We start from the raw sequence: 15,866 nt of genomic DNA, 5'->3' as shown, positions 1-15,866 counted from the left end.
GGAGGCCACGAACCGGCATTTTAACCTCTACTATACCCCGAGAGATGGCGCATATGTGCAAAATGCAACGTCTTATACTGGGCTCTCAATACATCGGGCTGGGTGCTGCTTGTTGTATTTGAGAGGCCGTCGTAGTGGTGCCGCCTGTTCCTCACTCGTCGAACATGCAGACGGGCCCCATATTGATATTACTACAATGTAGCCGGATTGCCCATATTTAGCCTGGTAAAAGCTGTCGTGCATGCACATCTCAGGGACACAAGCCTAGGCAGTGGGGTCGGGACCGTGTTTTCCCCTCGTCGTTTTCCCCTCTCCCACCTGCTCGCCGGGTGCATGCCGCATTCGAATGGCAGGTGCAGTGGCCCTGATCTCGCCTGCTCCCAAGTGTTCTTCCCCTACTCCTCACTGCACGACGTCACTGCTCCTGTTCTCTCAATGGAATTCGCCATTAGAAGACTCATCTTCCGCCGTGTATAGGTCAACGTAAAACCGGCGCGCTGCGTCCAAAACAGTGTCCGGCGTGCTCACAACAGCTCCTGAGTGCGGATCGATTACAGACGAAAGCGGCGGATTGGATCGCGCAAGCCTACGCCTCAAAATACTTCGCGAGGTCATACGGAGTGAAGCAAGCAAATGCGAGGCCATTTATCATGCTTCAGCTTGTTCGGGCATGACTGATGTATCCACAATGAGCTATTTCCTCCATAACGGCTGCGCCAGGCAATCGCCTCGTGCAGAAAGCTGGCAGCACGAGTTTTCTAGGCGCATATCCTGGAGCTCACTTTTACTCTTTCTACTGTTGGTAGGTGCCGCACCCACGCTGCCCGCGCGAGCATTTTCCCCCTTGGGAGAGCGCCAGTCAAATCACTTATTTGATTCATGCAAGTGTGCGAGCTGTTTGAAGAACAGTTAAATGAATACTCTCAAACCTGTGCGCATACCTTTACCGGTCTGCAGAGGCATTGTGGGGCCAACTTGTCAACAAATGCACATTTTCGCTGAGTACCAGGAACAAAGCGTGAAAGCATAAAGGAGTGGTCTATTAGTGCTAAACGAAGTAGACAAGGGAACGCGATTGTGCAGAGCGGCTTTTATCCTAAAGAAACCCATATTGAGCACAGGGTGACCATGTATGCTTCTTTAAAGACGATGGCATGTCTTGGTCTTCTTAAACACAAACATTGTGGTCTGTCTGTTTTTGTCGATCTGTCCTCAATTGAGCCGCTCATCCACAAGTTATAACAGTTGTCTAGCGAGCGGTCTATATAGGCAAAGCATTTGCAAATTATTGCGTATAGTAGCATCCTTATACTTCTCAACCTTGCTCAGAAAGACGAGAAAATTATCATATTTGAAGCCAGGCGTGTATACATACTGATACTAGCAGTGTTGGTATAATAAAGATAGGCGTTTGCGTAATTTTTGCGGTAGCGGACACAGACAACGCGTTAAAAAATTATTTTAACCATAAATCTGAAACGTGCTAGCCTCCAAGCCTGCAGCTCGTGACGAGAGCGCCAAGAACAACTGAAAGAAAATGTACCAAAAGATAGCGTGCCAGTAGTTTGTATGGCGGCGAATTGAATTGAATTCACTAAAACTGCATGGCGTTCATCATGGTAGGAATGGCTCAGGAGAGAAATAGTGTGTGCAGAGGGCGGGGAAGAGAGAAGAGGCAGTTACGTAGCAGGGGCTGCAGAAGGCTATCGTCTTCGACGGCATCTGAAGCTGTGCGAGCAGAGCCAGCCGGAAAATCTTTTCAAGTGTACACCACTTTAAGGGCTCGCCTTGTCGTCGTAGCTCGTTCGCTGTCACGCTGTTGGATGTCAAGCGACTGACGGAATCAGGCGCGCCGCGAGATTACGGACCGAAGTACAGCCACATGGCGCAACCTTAACGGCGCATCACGCAAGCTTCGAAAAACAAGCGGTTTATAAAGTCATAACCGTTCAAAACTGGTAAACCGCTGGTACTTCTAATACATCTCTCCGTTGTTTAGCTGAAAGAAAAAAGAAAACAGCAGGTGCATTTAAGGCAAAAAAATCCCACCTCCCCTCGCGGGAACCCCTGTGTAGATGCGACGCATAGGGGGTTCACGTTGCAGCGTTGGACAGCGGAGAAACGGCGCTTGAACGATGGAGCGGAGCGGCGCAGGCGCCGCGTTTTATAGCGCGCATAACGGTGAGGGGACGCGCCGGCGCCAGTGCGTCTGCCGCGGCTATGACGCAACGCAATCCAACACAATGAACTTTAATCCAATCCAATCCAAATCCAGGCCAGGCCAAGCCAAGTCAAGTCAAGCCAAGCCAATCCAAGCCAATCCAATCGAATCCAATGCCCCTCGCGAGAGAGTGTTCGCTATCGGAGAGGAGAGGGGTGAGCGGCGGAGAGCGCAGCTCACGCGGCGAGCAGAATGGGGGAGGGGCAGACACCGACAACAACGCCGACGCCGGATGCAGGGACAAGGCGAGTGAATGAGATGCAGTCGCATCTAAAATATCATGGAGGAAAGAATACTCAGGAGAGGCCCCTAGCATCCCAATGCATTGCGCAAAGTGTGGAGGAAGTGACGTCATTTTTCTTGAGCCCATGGCCAATGTTGCTTACTTGTTTACAACTGCGGCGGCCAAATTTGGGCGAATAGAACGGACAAATTTTTTAAGGCGCTTGGTACGTGGCTGCCTCGCTACGCTTGCAAACCAGCGCAGTCGCTACGACAAACGTTTTTAGATTAGGCCAGTTTGAAAACTCCGCCGTCGGAGGCGGCCTTAGCTCATACCCAGGCCGCAACGGCGTTTACGTCGCGTCGAGATCGGCAGAGCGAGCCGCTGCCGCCGCCGGCGACCCGCCGGGAAAATCCCCTTCGCTCAGCGTTGGCGAGAGCCACAGTTCGTTCTTTGCTCACTGTGTGTTTCTTCGTAGTGAAGTGAAGTGAAATTTATCGCTGCTGAGACGTAGCGCGCAAAGACCGCAGTGATGTACCACCCCAAACAATGCTTCCGTCGTCTGTGTTCGCCACACCACGAGCCTGTTTCTATGACGACGACAAACGCTTCTTTGCCAGGCTTAAGAGCTGAAAAATAGCCCTTCTATCTCAAAAACGAAGGCCGTTTTTCGATTGAAACTTTGGGTGAGGGTTAGAATGGGCAAATTGAAGGCGAAATCAACAGCTTAGAACATGGTATCGCACCGAGGAATTAGCGACGAAGCTGTTTTCGCTTCGAAGCAGGAGGGCAGGGCGACGCCATGTTAATCAAATCAAACCGGAGACAGCAAAGGATGATGGGATAGAGTGCTGGGCTCCGTGGGCTCAAGTCATGGCGGGACTCGGCAACACAAATGTGACGTCAGGGCCTCCCCTAACCTTTTCTTTCCTCCATGTCAAATAAATATGATTAACCAGCACCCCCCGCGTTCATTCAGTCAGGAACGCTCGTTGCGCTCGTTTTTAAGATAGTAAGCGACAAAAGTGGCAGCCAAAAAACGCGTGTTTCAAAGTGCCCAGTAAGGCGTCTGCGCGTGCAACATGAAAGCAAGAAAAAAAAAGAACCCCCGCTCGCGCTGTTCTAGGCGGGGGGCGCGCGAGCCCTGCGAGGGCGGGAAATTTGAATTGCACTGGACAAAGCTCTCTTCAGTTCATCAAGAGAGGAGTGGGACAGGGAGAGGAAAAGCGTGATGTGTGGTACCATGGAGCGGATAAAGGCACCACAGCCCGTTATGTCGAATCATTGCTCTGTGCTACCGAATGCTTTCACGTTGAGTGAAAAGGCTGTAATTTTTTTTATCAGCAGGTACTTTAGTACGCAGCGGTGTATAAAGTTTCACTTGTACAACCACTGTCATAATCACATAGCCGTACATGAGCAGCGAGGTCATGGCGCATTGGGGCGACCGGTATTCTATATTTCCTCTGTCCTACTCCCACCGGGAGAGCATGTTTTTTTTCAATTTATATCTTTCATTAGAAAACAAAACGTACCAAATATTTGAAAAAACGGATGACACCTTTCTCTTTGGCTTCCTTGGGGTTGTTGGCGGCTGCCCTTTGGGTCTGTGTTTCTTTTACAAGTCGCTCATTTCCTTTCCAGTTTTGATTCGCTACATGCATGGTGAGGTCGGCGAGGAGGGTAGCCTTGATGCCATAGGTAGCTTATGAGGGTTCAAGGCTGGTCGTCCGCTTGCGACACGTCGTAGACGCCTGAGTCACTGACCGGAGGTTAAAAAGAAGGCCCCCTTCCCCTTGAGATGTCGACGTGGCAGTGGCTACAACCCCCAAGCGCAGGAAACAATTACCGAAACAAAAATACCCAAGAAAGCGGAGGGGAGTTCAGTTCAACTCGACTCTAAAAACTTCGGCAACAGGTACACGCAGCTCCATTTAGAACGATTGTGACGCCGCCTGGAACGTCGCAAAGGTGAACAATAACGAAACCACGGGATAAAGCGAAGCTGAACGGGAGCATTATATAAAAATTCAGGTAGAATATTTGGTGAAAATGACAGTGCCTGTTACATCTTCACACAGAATACAAATAACCGAAAATTCGAGTAAACGGCTTGGGGCACAAACTGAATGCCAAGTCTGAGTATGGCAGACTCCTTCCAGTGGGAGTATCCACTTACTCCCATAATTTTCGGAGTTTATTTAGTGACATGCAGGACTAGGGTTTCACTGCCAATAAAATGGGAGTTTGCATAGGGAGCAATGGGAGTATATTATTTTCTCCCACTAGAAGTTTCCAGGAGACGTGTACGGAGTACCGTTCAGCTGTATTTAGAGTATTTTTAAGCTCTTTTAGGTAAGGTATAGAAGTGTTGTAGTGGTATTTAAAACTGTGCTTGGGAGGTGTTATTAGGCGCACATCCCATATTTTATTTTACTTCAGAAGTGTCGAAAAAACGCATTGGGCTCTAATTTCTTCGTTTTCTCTGCGACCATTTCAATGTAAAATGCAAAAGCTTTGTTTTCAGCACACAGAGAATGGCCTAAATACAAAAGTGTGTTTGAACACGTAAATGACAACACAATAGAAAAATGCTCAATCACCAAAACACGCCTATTAACGTTACGAGGTATCTTGATAAGAACTTTATCTTCTACAACACTCTTCCACGAAAAAAAGTACGCAATTTCAAACTATGAAGTTAGCCGGGAATTAACAGTTGCGCTGTTCCCTTGCACTCAATTCTTTGTCAGACAATGACTTTCCCGCCGCCTTTCGGCGTGTTGCTCGCGAAGCCACGGGACCACTGGCATTACAGAGTTGACAGAGCGCTTTAAATCTACAGCAAAAAAAGCAGGCGCATGTCGTACATCTGAGATAAAAAAGAGTAAACAGCATTGTAATGACACAGCATATGTCACTCTTTGCTCAACATTCCGGAATATCTGAATTTTTATTTAAAGCCATGCAAGCTTGCTCTGTCTTCCACGACAGCTCCGCTATAGCTGGTCAAGAGGATGTGTTATTTGAAAGGGAATTGGACCCTTGTTGCGACAAACTTCTCAAAATGCTTGTCCATCTCCGTCTTCTCTTTTCGTATAGGGTTGTGGTAGAGAGCTTTAGCTTTTATCCATCCCAATTACCACTTTCTGGTGAGCCCAAGGATGCGGGTTCGATTCCCGGCCGTGGTGGCCACTTTTCTGATGGAAACAAAAGGTGAAAACACCCATGTGTTCGAGATGTCGGCGCACATAAAGATTCCTATGTTCTCCAAATAATCCTATGTCCCCCACTACGGCGCGCCTCGTCGCCTGTGGCGTCGGTGCATAAAATCTCATAATAAAAAAATCAATTTCCCCCTGTATGCCACACCCCTACGCTTCTAAAAGGTTACCGTCGTTGTAACGCGTCCGATGAAGATGCTTTTCACGGCTCACAAACAAAACAGACGTTCGTCGTCCATACAAAATTGCCCTCGCAAATGGCACTTGCTAGTGAAATTTGCGCTCGGAGAGTTCCCTTTGTCGACAGTAGTGGAAAGTGATCCATAATTGAGCACCTCTTGAACTCCTACGTCGCATCAGCCATTATCATCGACCTTGCATGGTGCATGCGGGGACCAGCGGGGGAAATTTGAAACCTGGGTAGCGCGCGCTGCATGCGGGAGGTGCACGGAAAATTTCAAATAAGGACGCGGCCAATCATTTTCATCAGTTTCTGTTGGCGCCATCTATGAACGAGTGGGAGAGTCTCAATGACCGTAGCGCCCTCTTTCGGTGGAAGTGGCGCCCCCTGTCAAAGTGGCGCCCGGCTTCAGTTTGTGATTAACTCATTACTTGTCCGTTCACGTGACCTATGAAGTAGTAGGCCTGCTCAGCGCGAGCAGAGGCTGTGAAAAGGAAATTGCTTCCCCGCTGGGCCGGGATCCAACCAGGCACACTTGGGTTACGAGTCTGGCGTCTATACAGTTGCTCCACATAGTAAGGTTCTCATTATTATGCAAAGAGTTTTTTTTTTCAACGTTTATTGAAATGTAGAAAAACACCCGGGGGTCTCTTGCTAGTGCATCAAGAGTTGCCAAGAGTTGGAGGTAATTATTGCGCTGCGCACTGCCCGGGCGGTGCTGCATGCTGGAAATGAGATGCTGATTCGAAAGTTGTGGGGTGGCGTTGCATACACGTTACTGTTTAGGGCAGCGTCGTTGTCATAGACGCTACCGTTGTTACTCCGCGCTGCATGCTGAGATATGAGCGCCCATTTGTAAATGGCGGAGCTTGGGTTTTGACACCGATGCAGACACTTGTACTGTTTAGACCATGAGCAGCGCTGGTTGCCGGGAGATGAGCGGGTAATGTTAAATTGCTGAGGTTGAATTCTGTGATCGTTGCCGACAGGTGTTCTTGTTTACCGATCGTTGCCATGGACTACATGCGTGCCGGGAAATGGGATGCCCTTGCATTTAACATGAATACGTTCAGCAACAGAAAGCGAAAATGATATCCTTGCGATTGGCTCAAGCCGGAGCCGGCGGTAAACGTAATTGGCCCAAGCTGAGGAATGCACAAAACATGATCACCTAGCGTAGGATATAAGTTTCCTTATGCCATCGATGAAGGTCGCTTACGGAAACAGTGCAAACGTGACCACCTAGCGTAGGATATGTTTCCTTATACCATAGATGAAGGTCGTCACGAAGAGAGCGCAGTAAGGATGGATCAATTTTTGGTCGGTTTGTTGTCGAATTCGTCCATGTCTGTGTTTCCCAGGAACACTTTGAGCAACTGCCGCGTCAAAATGTCGCAGACGATGCGTTTTCACGATGATTGGGATGTGGCGGTGGCAGAATTGTTGTTGCCTTTCGCAATTCAAAACATAAAGCACAAAATGAATGTTTGTCGATTTCCTGAAAGCTGAGGATAATGGCCAGCCTTCGGGCGAACAACAGCTCACTCTCGCGGCAAAACAGTCCGTTTTTGAACCGCTGAACGTTGTGCTCTCGAGACTGACTGGACAAGCAGATTGCCTCTGTTTTTTATGACGATCATTTTGCACCTGCCGTGAAGCGCTGTGTAGCCAGCGAATTTTCCGAAGACCTTTCAAAGCTGTAGGGAGTGCCAAGCAGCTTCCATGGAAGCGATGTAGAAGTAAGGGGCGTCATTATCAGCGTTTTTTACCCTGAGATGGAGGGAAAACTAACCTGACATCGTTTCGTAATGGGCCAGGGGAACTTTTATATTCGAACCGGATACTAGGAATCGAACTCTCAATTAGTGAATGTCATCAATAACGCATGTGTAGAGGCAGCGCATCATAAACTTCTCAACTACACCCCGGACACAAAGGCCGTAATCCTAGAGCTGTTTGTCGAGCGATGTGTCTTAATACACCCCCAGCCTTCTTACACTAATTTCGAGAGCAGACAGCATTCATTGTACTTACCGAAGCAGGGCGCGATGTAAGCCTCTTCTTGTCTCTTCAGTACCTGTTTGTGTACACATATATTGTCGTCGAAGGGCATGTGGCCAACATGAAAGCAGTCCTCTGCGCGTGCTTCCGATGCGTATTGTGAACAGACACGAGCTGATATCGTACTTGTTTCAGAAATATTTATCTAAGCGATGTTTGTGGCGATGAATTGGCGCCATTTTTATTGAACTGTTGAATGAGGGCGTCGAACCGTTGCCCTTTATAGCGGCCTAGGGTAGAGTGTCGGTGGTGTCGCATTTCAAGAAAGAGCAACGTACGACCTTCAGCCGCTACCTTGCGGCATCGCACACTTTAGTGAATGAAATCAAGAATTACCGCGCTACGTTGGTGCGCCCTGTTCCAAGTTCTTTTGGGACTCTTTGGCGATACTTTTTCTCGAATTTCTCCTGTTGTACGCAAAAGGCGCGCCCTATGTGGGTCGTAAAATAATTTCCGGGAGCGGTCAGGTGCGTGGCAGGTGAACGGCGACACAACTTTGAAGGATGCACTGCGAAACAGTCTGAAGCAGTCAGTGAGAGGGACCAAGGATGAGCTGTTTCACCGGCTGAGGGGAAAAGGAAGGAAACTGAACAGGAAGACGAGACGAACGCCCCATCATTTAGGCACTTCATAAAAGCTGCATTCGGGCACGGATCGCACGCAGTCATGGCCAGTATGTTGGCTTCTCCACCACTAGTGATGCCTTTGCACGGCGGATGAACTGAAACTTTTCTCCACCCCACCAACGGATTGTTAGATAGAAATGTCCGATGTTTGCGTTTTTTGTCCCGTGACCTTACGCACTTCTATCGATGTCTTGGAATTTTCCTTTATATACCTTGATATTTTCAAACTGCGAACAAACTCTCAGAGTCCTTTTGCTTTTTTATTACACCTACTTGTTATCCCTCCGCCTGTAATAAAGTGATGCAATATAAAACTGATAAGAATTACTAGAAACAAACAAACGTCTTTTTTTAAATCTGGAGTTGGTAAGACTTCTACCGGGATGCTATGGATGTACAAACGCAAAGCTTGCTTCAGAATATTTTAAATGAGTACATTGAGCAGTAGTACAAACGGACGATGCCAGTGCAAGACAGAAGTGCTTGAAGTAAATTTGGACTAGACAGCGGGTAATTGAGGGCAGCCTGGTGTGTCACTGAACACTACCCATGAAAACAATCAGTACAGGAGGGCTGAGATTTTCATCTTGGCCAAGTGGCCGCTATGTGCATGAACGTAGAGAAGAGCGATGAATGGGCAAGCTTATGGTTCTAAACATCGCTCCCCTCCTTTCAGATAAGGTAATCACGGTATTCGCTCCCCGACACTATAGCATGCTGACTTGTTTGCGGTGTTAGTAGGCGGCATTTAGAAAGAAGGTGTGGATGCCAAGTATTGAAGATTGAATTCCCGAAACAAATTTATACCCTGGTGACTATTAGATACGAGCGCATTCCCGTAAAGAGTGGGAAGAAGTGTAATTTTTGAGCCTGCGGAAATGCGATCAGTCCGTTCTTCGTCGTGTTGTGGGCGCCCTTTATAAATCAGTTTCAGTATACTGTGAGATGTGGAATCAGTGTGTTTAGTATTCTCACTATAGGAGTGCATTTATTTTGGAGGCCAGAAAAGAATTACAGAGAAATGAACAACAATAGCACCAACCTGTGCCTACTGAGGCTGGTGGGCTTGCCACACCAAAAATATCGCACAAAAACGTGCCATCTTATGCAGGTGTTCATGCACTGGGAGAAAGTGGTCGACAGCGACAACGACTGTGAGTATCGCTTTCCAATTTTAATATCCTATTGTGGCACCGTTGCAGCGAGGATCGATGCCACACCAAAGCGACCGGCCCGTCTTGTGGGGTCCCAACTCCTTGTCGGGAAGCATACGAAGATTGAGACCTCTGGAGAGGACGTGTGCGTGGCCTGCATTCAACCAGTCACCTTCGGGGAACACGTCTCCAATTGTGTGACCGAGTAACTGAAGCTTTTGCAGCGTTTCCGAGGCGAAAGCAGCTTCCACGCCCAGAGGCCGACTACATTAAAATTTCAAGGGAACATTCGGATAGACATACTGGCAGCCGTGCAAATAATGCGGAAGAAAATTAGTGTACACACCTTACTAAGTATATATTCAACACTGGCGACAAAAAACTAGGCGAGAGAGGGCATATAAGGCAATCGTCTAAGTGTCCAAGTTCAATGGAAGGCGTAGAGCAAAGCACTGCGGCAAAGACGGCGGTGTTAATTGACGTCAAATTCTCACAGCACTCCTCAGTTACAAGTCTCACAGAGTTACACAAGTTAGAAAGCTGAAATTTCGCTTTTACCTTCCCTTGATTTTTGATAGGCTGTGTGTAGTTCTGGCTCTATAATTTTTTTTATCCTTTGACCAAAATAAGAGTTACAAAGATGACTGTGGTCAACAAACACAATTTTTGAACACTGTTGCTATTCTTTTGCGCAGTTGTCCACAACAAAGTACGCCACCCAACACATTCTATGCAAAATGCACGCAGGATACGGTTTTGTATAAATATCACTTATACTCGTTTCGCATTGTCATGCGCCTAATGCAAACATTGCGAGAACAAGCCTTAGGTATAAACAAAGCGCCTGTGTAAAAACTGCAGAGGGCAAGCAAATCAGCGATCACACTCGAAGACCATTTACGCCAATGTGCCTGAACATGAGGCGCAAGACACCCATTGCTGCTAAATGAACGCGAAATTCAATTTTTGGCTAGTGCACGAGACATTCTAGGATATTTAAACCAACGAAGACTGATGGACACAGCAGGTAGATCAGTACTTCAAATTACAAAAAAAAATATGAAACACCGAAGATGGTACGTTCTCATCAGTTAGGGCTGGTGACAACTCTCGAACATTTACTCCTCGCTTTCGCCACAAGGTTGCGTGTATACGTACCGCCAATTCCCACAACGTTGCTAAAGCGAATCAAAGAATACATTATCTCATTCTTGGGGAGAGTTGCAAATTAGGCATCGTTACCCAGTTCGATTTACAATAAATTCGGTGTGTAATATTTTGTTATACACTTTTGCAGACGCAGCAGCGGCCAGTGTCAACGATTGGAGGACCAAAAATCGCATATTTAGACGAGAAAAAAAAACAAGATCCATTCTGTAAGGATAGTAGCAGCTAAACAAATCCGCGCAAATTAATGCCCTATGATGGCGGAGAATTCATGCTGGGCCACACTAAAGTGATATGTAATAAAGACGCGACACTTCAAGCTTGCTTTCTAGTGGGCTAACCATGGGCTACAGGGATTTTATTTCACGCCTAAGGACATCAGTAAGCAACACCACAACTGATGGACAGGTTGCTCATAGAAGCTGCAACGCCCAATTAGAAAACTTGAAAGGTTTTGGAGTTGCAAACTAATTCAGACATCAAACAATCTTCAGACATCTGATTTTAAGAGCCCACCTATTGTCTACGCCACGTTAATTTAGGTTTCCGCCGTGTCCGAAAGAGGTGGGCACAACGTCTCACAAAATAATATTTATAAATGAGAAGTAAGAGTCTTAGACAATTGTTTCTGTGCACTGCATGTCACGAACATAGTTCTATTCTAATGGTAAAAAAACAACCCAGCAAACCATGCTACGTCGTGCAGATATCCCGGAGACGTCAGCAACCGACATTGCAGATGTCCAGGAGACGTACAGTTGAAGTCGGAGTTACATATATTCAACGTCCCTACATCTGCAAAAAACACATCTAAATCACACGAAGGATAACGTACAATAAACGTCTCATGGTACTTTTATATGCTGTTTACGGGACGTTACCTTATTGGTACGTGTTATGGATATTGTAGTGGTACGCATGCAAGACCTATATAGATGTCTGTTCTACATTGGTTTTCTGTCTCTGGCACAAGCATTAGTTTGTTATATTTATAACTTGTGTACGTTAGTGCGATATTGTTAAGATGAACCCGTATGCCTGAAATTTACATTCTTTATACATTATTTGGAAGTTTGGCCAGCCCCCTTTCCGAGGTTGCCTACGTGTTGTGGGCATTTATACTTCAAATACATGTTTTACTATAGCTATTCAGCACTGTTTGCTGTTACGTGACTCCTGGTTTCTAGATTAATGTGTTTCCACTTTTGAAGTGCTGCATACTGCATGAAGTCTCATATGTGTGGTGCCAAGCTGACCACAAACTCTCGCAGAAGCACATGAAGCACAGCTCTAACAGCAAATGTAGCATCGAAAACAAGAGGCAGTAAGTAACAGCAAACCAGTTCTGATCAGCACAAGCGCCCTGGAAACTAAGGTAACCACAGTAGCGTCATCGAATTGTGCCATACAGCACGGCTGTACAGGCCTTCTGAAAATAAACTATCACAGAAACAATTAAAAAATTAAACTAATTAAAATGACAGTCTCCCATCTTATCTGTAAGTACCTGGAGCTGGGTAGTAAGAACGCTTTCAAAGTACACATAAAACACAAAAGAGTTCAGGCAAAACAGTTTATATTGACTTCCAAATTATGTAATATGCTTTCGCAACACAACCACTTTAATTTTCATTCCTATCTGCCCTGGCCCACAGGGTACACATTGTACAATTACAAGAATAGTACAAACATTCATGACTATAAACACGTCACACACCGCCGAAAGGTTGACAAAAAATAGGAAGAAAAGCAAACATGTAAACCCAGGGTAAAAGCACAAGATAGTTATGCAACTTGAAATATCGCACATTAAAATAATTGGGTGAAAAACAACGCCAGAAAAGTGTGAAAACAAAGAAATGATTGAATGGTGGTTATCAAAACACAGCAAATTTACGAAACTAAATAGTTCACATGTAGTGAAAAGCTTCTGGACGAGAGAGGAGAATAAACTTTATTGAGAGCATAGTATTGTGGTGTGGGGCCCTCAGTCCAGGACTCCATTGGAGACCCCAGCCGCTACGGCGCTTTCCACCAGCCTAAGCTGGGAATCGAGACCGGAGCTGGACAGCTCCTTCTCCCACTTCTCACGGGAAGGGTGCGCGATTCTTGGAATTTTGGGGTTTGCCGAACACTCCCATACCATATGGTAGAGGGTGCCTGGGGAAGCGCAAAATTTTCACAGCGGGAAGTACTGAGTGGGATGGAGGAAGTGAAGTTTTGACAGATGAGGAAACGTATTTGTTTGGAGGAGCCGGAGGCAGTGCTCCTGCTCTTTGGTTAGCGATTCATGACCGGCGGGATAGATCCTAGGAAACACAAAAGTGGTGTTGAGTGGTGGTTGTGAGTGCCATACAAATTTAAGCTACCTTAAACAAACCAACATCTAAGGAAATGATTATGATCTATAGAAAAGGTGTGTATAAAGAAATGACTGTACGGCGGTTACAAGACCAGTATAAATTTAGGCGATGAAATGATTCACACTTAGTGAAATGGCAGGACAACAATAAAACAACAAAACACTTTAGAAACAACTTATTGAATTGTGGTTAGGAAAACAAAGTTACACTATTTCAATATTTCACACAAAGTGAAATGATTTGGGAACAAACGAAAAAACGGGGAACACGAAAATGATTGAACATTAGTTACAAGAAGACAGATTTACATCACTACGTGCTTCACACCAAGTGATACGCTCAAAGAACAATAACACAAAATAAAAACCCATGGAAGCACGGAAATGATTCAAAGGTGGTTCAATAGTGCATGCCTCCATCATCCGTTATGGTAGGGATTCTTGAACAGTTTGTGTTCTTCCTTGTGGTGCCAGAAACTGCCAAAATAGTTGCAGACCGGATTGGTTGGAAAGTGAGCAAAAATTTCATGGTCCAAAGGCTTAAAGAAATTTAATACCGCTTGTAGCAATAAAAACTAAGAAGCCGCAGGTTGTCGACAAAGCTGATATTTGCGCAGGATCTGACTGACAATAAATATCTAGGCCCTATACATTGTCTGGTGAAAGAATTTGATGTAACTATACGAAGATATCTAGTTACACACAATTCAGGATGCCACTTGCAGGTGGAAAAAAGCGTGTTCCCTGTTTCCCAAACCAGGAGAAGTCCTCCGCCAAGTTGACCGTCAGCAGTATCTTGAGCAGGCGCCTTCTGCAGACTGTTGCAGTAGAACCTCCCTTGCAAGCCAGTTCATCAATCTAGGCATGGCTACAGGAAACTCGGTGTTATTAATACAGCTTTTTAAGACTGGTGTAATACAGAATGGCCGCCTACCATTGTCCCTGAAAAAGACAGTATGCCAGCTGCATCCTACCGGTACTCGCCTACGGGGCAGAAACTTCCAGGCCAACTAAAACGGTCTAACTTAAATTAAGGACGACCTAGCAGGCAATAGAACGCTAGAAGATGGGCGTAACATTAAGGGACAGGAAGAGAGCGGAGCGGATATAATTTACTACTAAGGTAACCTTAACACTCTGATAGCTAATGTGAGGTACCACTATATATGGGAACTATATTTCGTGAATGGGGACTCTGAGGACTTTTTAGCTCAGCTACATGTCCCATTTGGACTTGTAAAATATTTTTGTGTGTCTATCCTAACCGCTTGGTGGATTGAAGTGACAATATATACACGGATGAAGCCATGTCCACAAAATGTGGCAAAAAGAAACATGCACAAACCCGGACATCGTCACTGCCTGGGACGTATACTTCCTGCAGCAGAATGGCGAGGTGGTCTATTTGGTATATATGCATAACTAAACCTTCAAAAAGCACATCGCTGAAAAGCTCGTCATGTTGTCCTGTTCGCTTGTCCTGCTAGGCCTATATTTTTAGTTGAAGTAAACGTTGTACAGCAGGAAGCATCAAAGCAGTGCAAGAAATTTTTTACAGCACAATCACATTCACACATAGTCTAAGTTGCACCAGTGAGCAGCCTGCAACATGTAAGTTATTAGCAAGCGACAGTCCAGACACCAGAATCATACTCTGCCTTAAACCTCTGAAATCGTTAATGGTGTTTTACTCTTATCACCAAGGTGTGTTACACACTAAATTCATTCAGCTGAAAATTCCATAAGTGACAGAAATTTAACAGCCATTTTTGAATATTTTTACTAGGTTCTGAAACGTTAATTTGCGTTTTCGATTCTGCAGTAAGATTACGAAGCACAACCAGCGCTGCTCAGACTACTGTACCAGTTACGACATGCGTGTAGTTCTGACGTTACAAATAAATTCGGGTTGCATACACGTTGTTCATTCCAACATTTCACGACCGAACTGAGCGTTCGAAAAGATCCAACACGCAATCGAAACGCGATAAAAGCACCCAGATGGCATTTTAAACTAAGAATTCACTCGGTTAATTATTTTATTTTATAGCTACACGCCCGGCAATAATTAAATTTATTGTGCACATTCTTTTAACGAAAATAATTGTGACGAAAAAAATGGCATCTGCAGAAACGAAACAAAAACCAATACCACGCTACAAGTACACAATGTGCGTGTAACCTATACACGCATATATTCGCACACGCGCTTACATTCGCACTCTCGCGCTTCCCTTATTTCATTTCATATCAAAACATTCGCCTAGCAAAACAGGACAGACCACAAACACTTCACCGAACACAGGGCTAGAAATTGCGCGAGAATTGAATCTGTTTACAAACGCAGCAGCCAGGTACAAAGGTCTACCGACAAATCTCCGCAACGCCAAAGAGAGTCCCTCAAATCGTTAGGGCTAACTGCTTACGCGTACCGAAGTTCGAGAGCAACTCTGCTACGTTAAATACATATGACAAGAAAACAAGGTTCACTAGTACTCACTTACCTCCACTACTTGGCAGTATTTCTTCGTCCGTTAGATAAATCCATGGTAGTCAAATCACCGAATTAACGAAAGTTGAAGGCGTGCACACCCGTGCCGTCACCGGCCTGTAGCACGCGTATCGATACGGAGTGCAGTTAATGAGC

The sequence above is a fragment of the Haemaphysalis longicornis genome, unplaced genomic scaffold (genome assembly GCF_048455015.1).
Source record: "Haemaphysalis longicornis isolate Haplotype H1 unplaced genomic scaffold, Haemaphysalis longicornis Haplotype H1 scaffold_7, whole genome shotgun sequence".
In the NCBI taxonomy this organism is placed as follows: Eukaryota; Metazoa; Arthropoda; class Arachnida; order Ixodida; family Ixodidae; genus Haemaphysalis; species Haemaphysalis longicornis.
The sequence above is the reverse complement of the archived record's forward strand: the minus strand, read 5'-3'. Positions refer to the sequence as shown.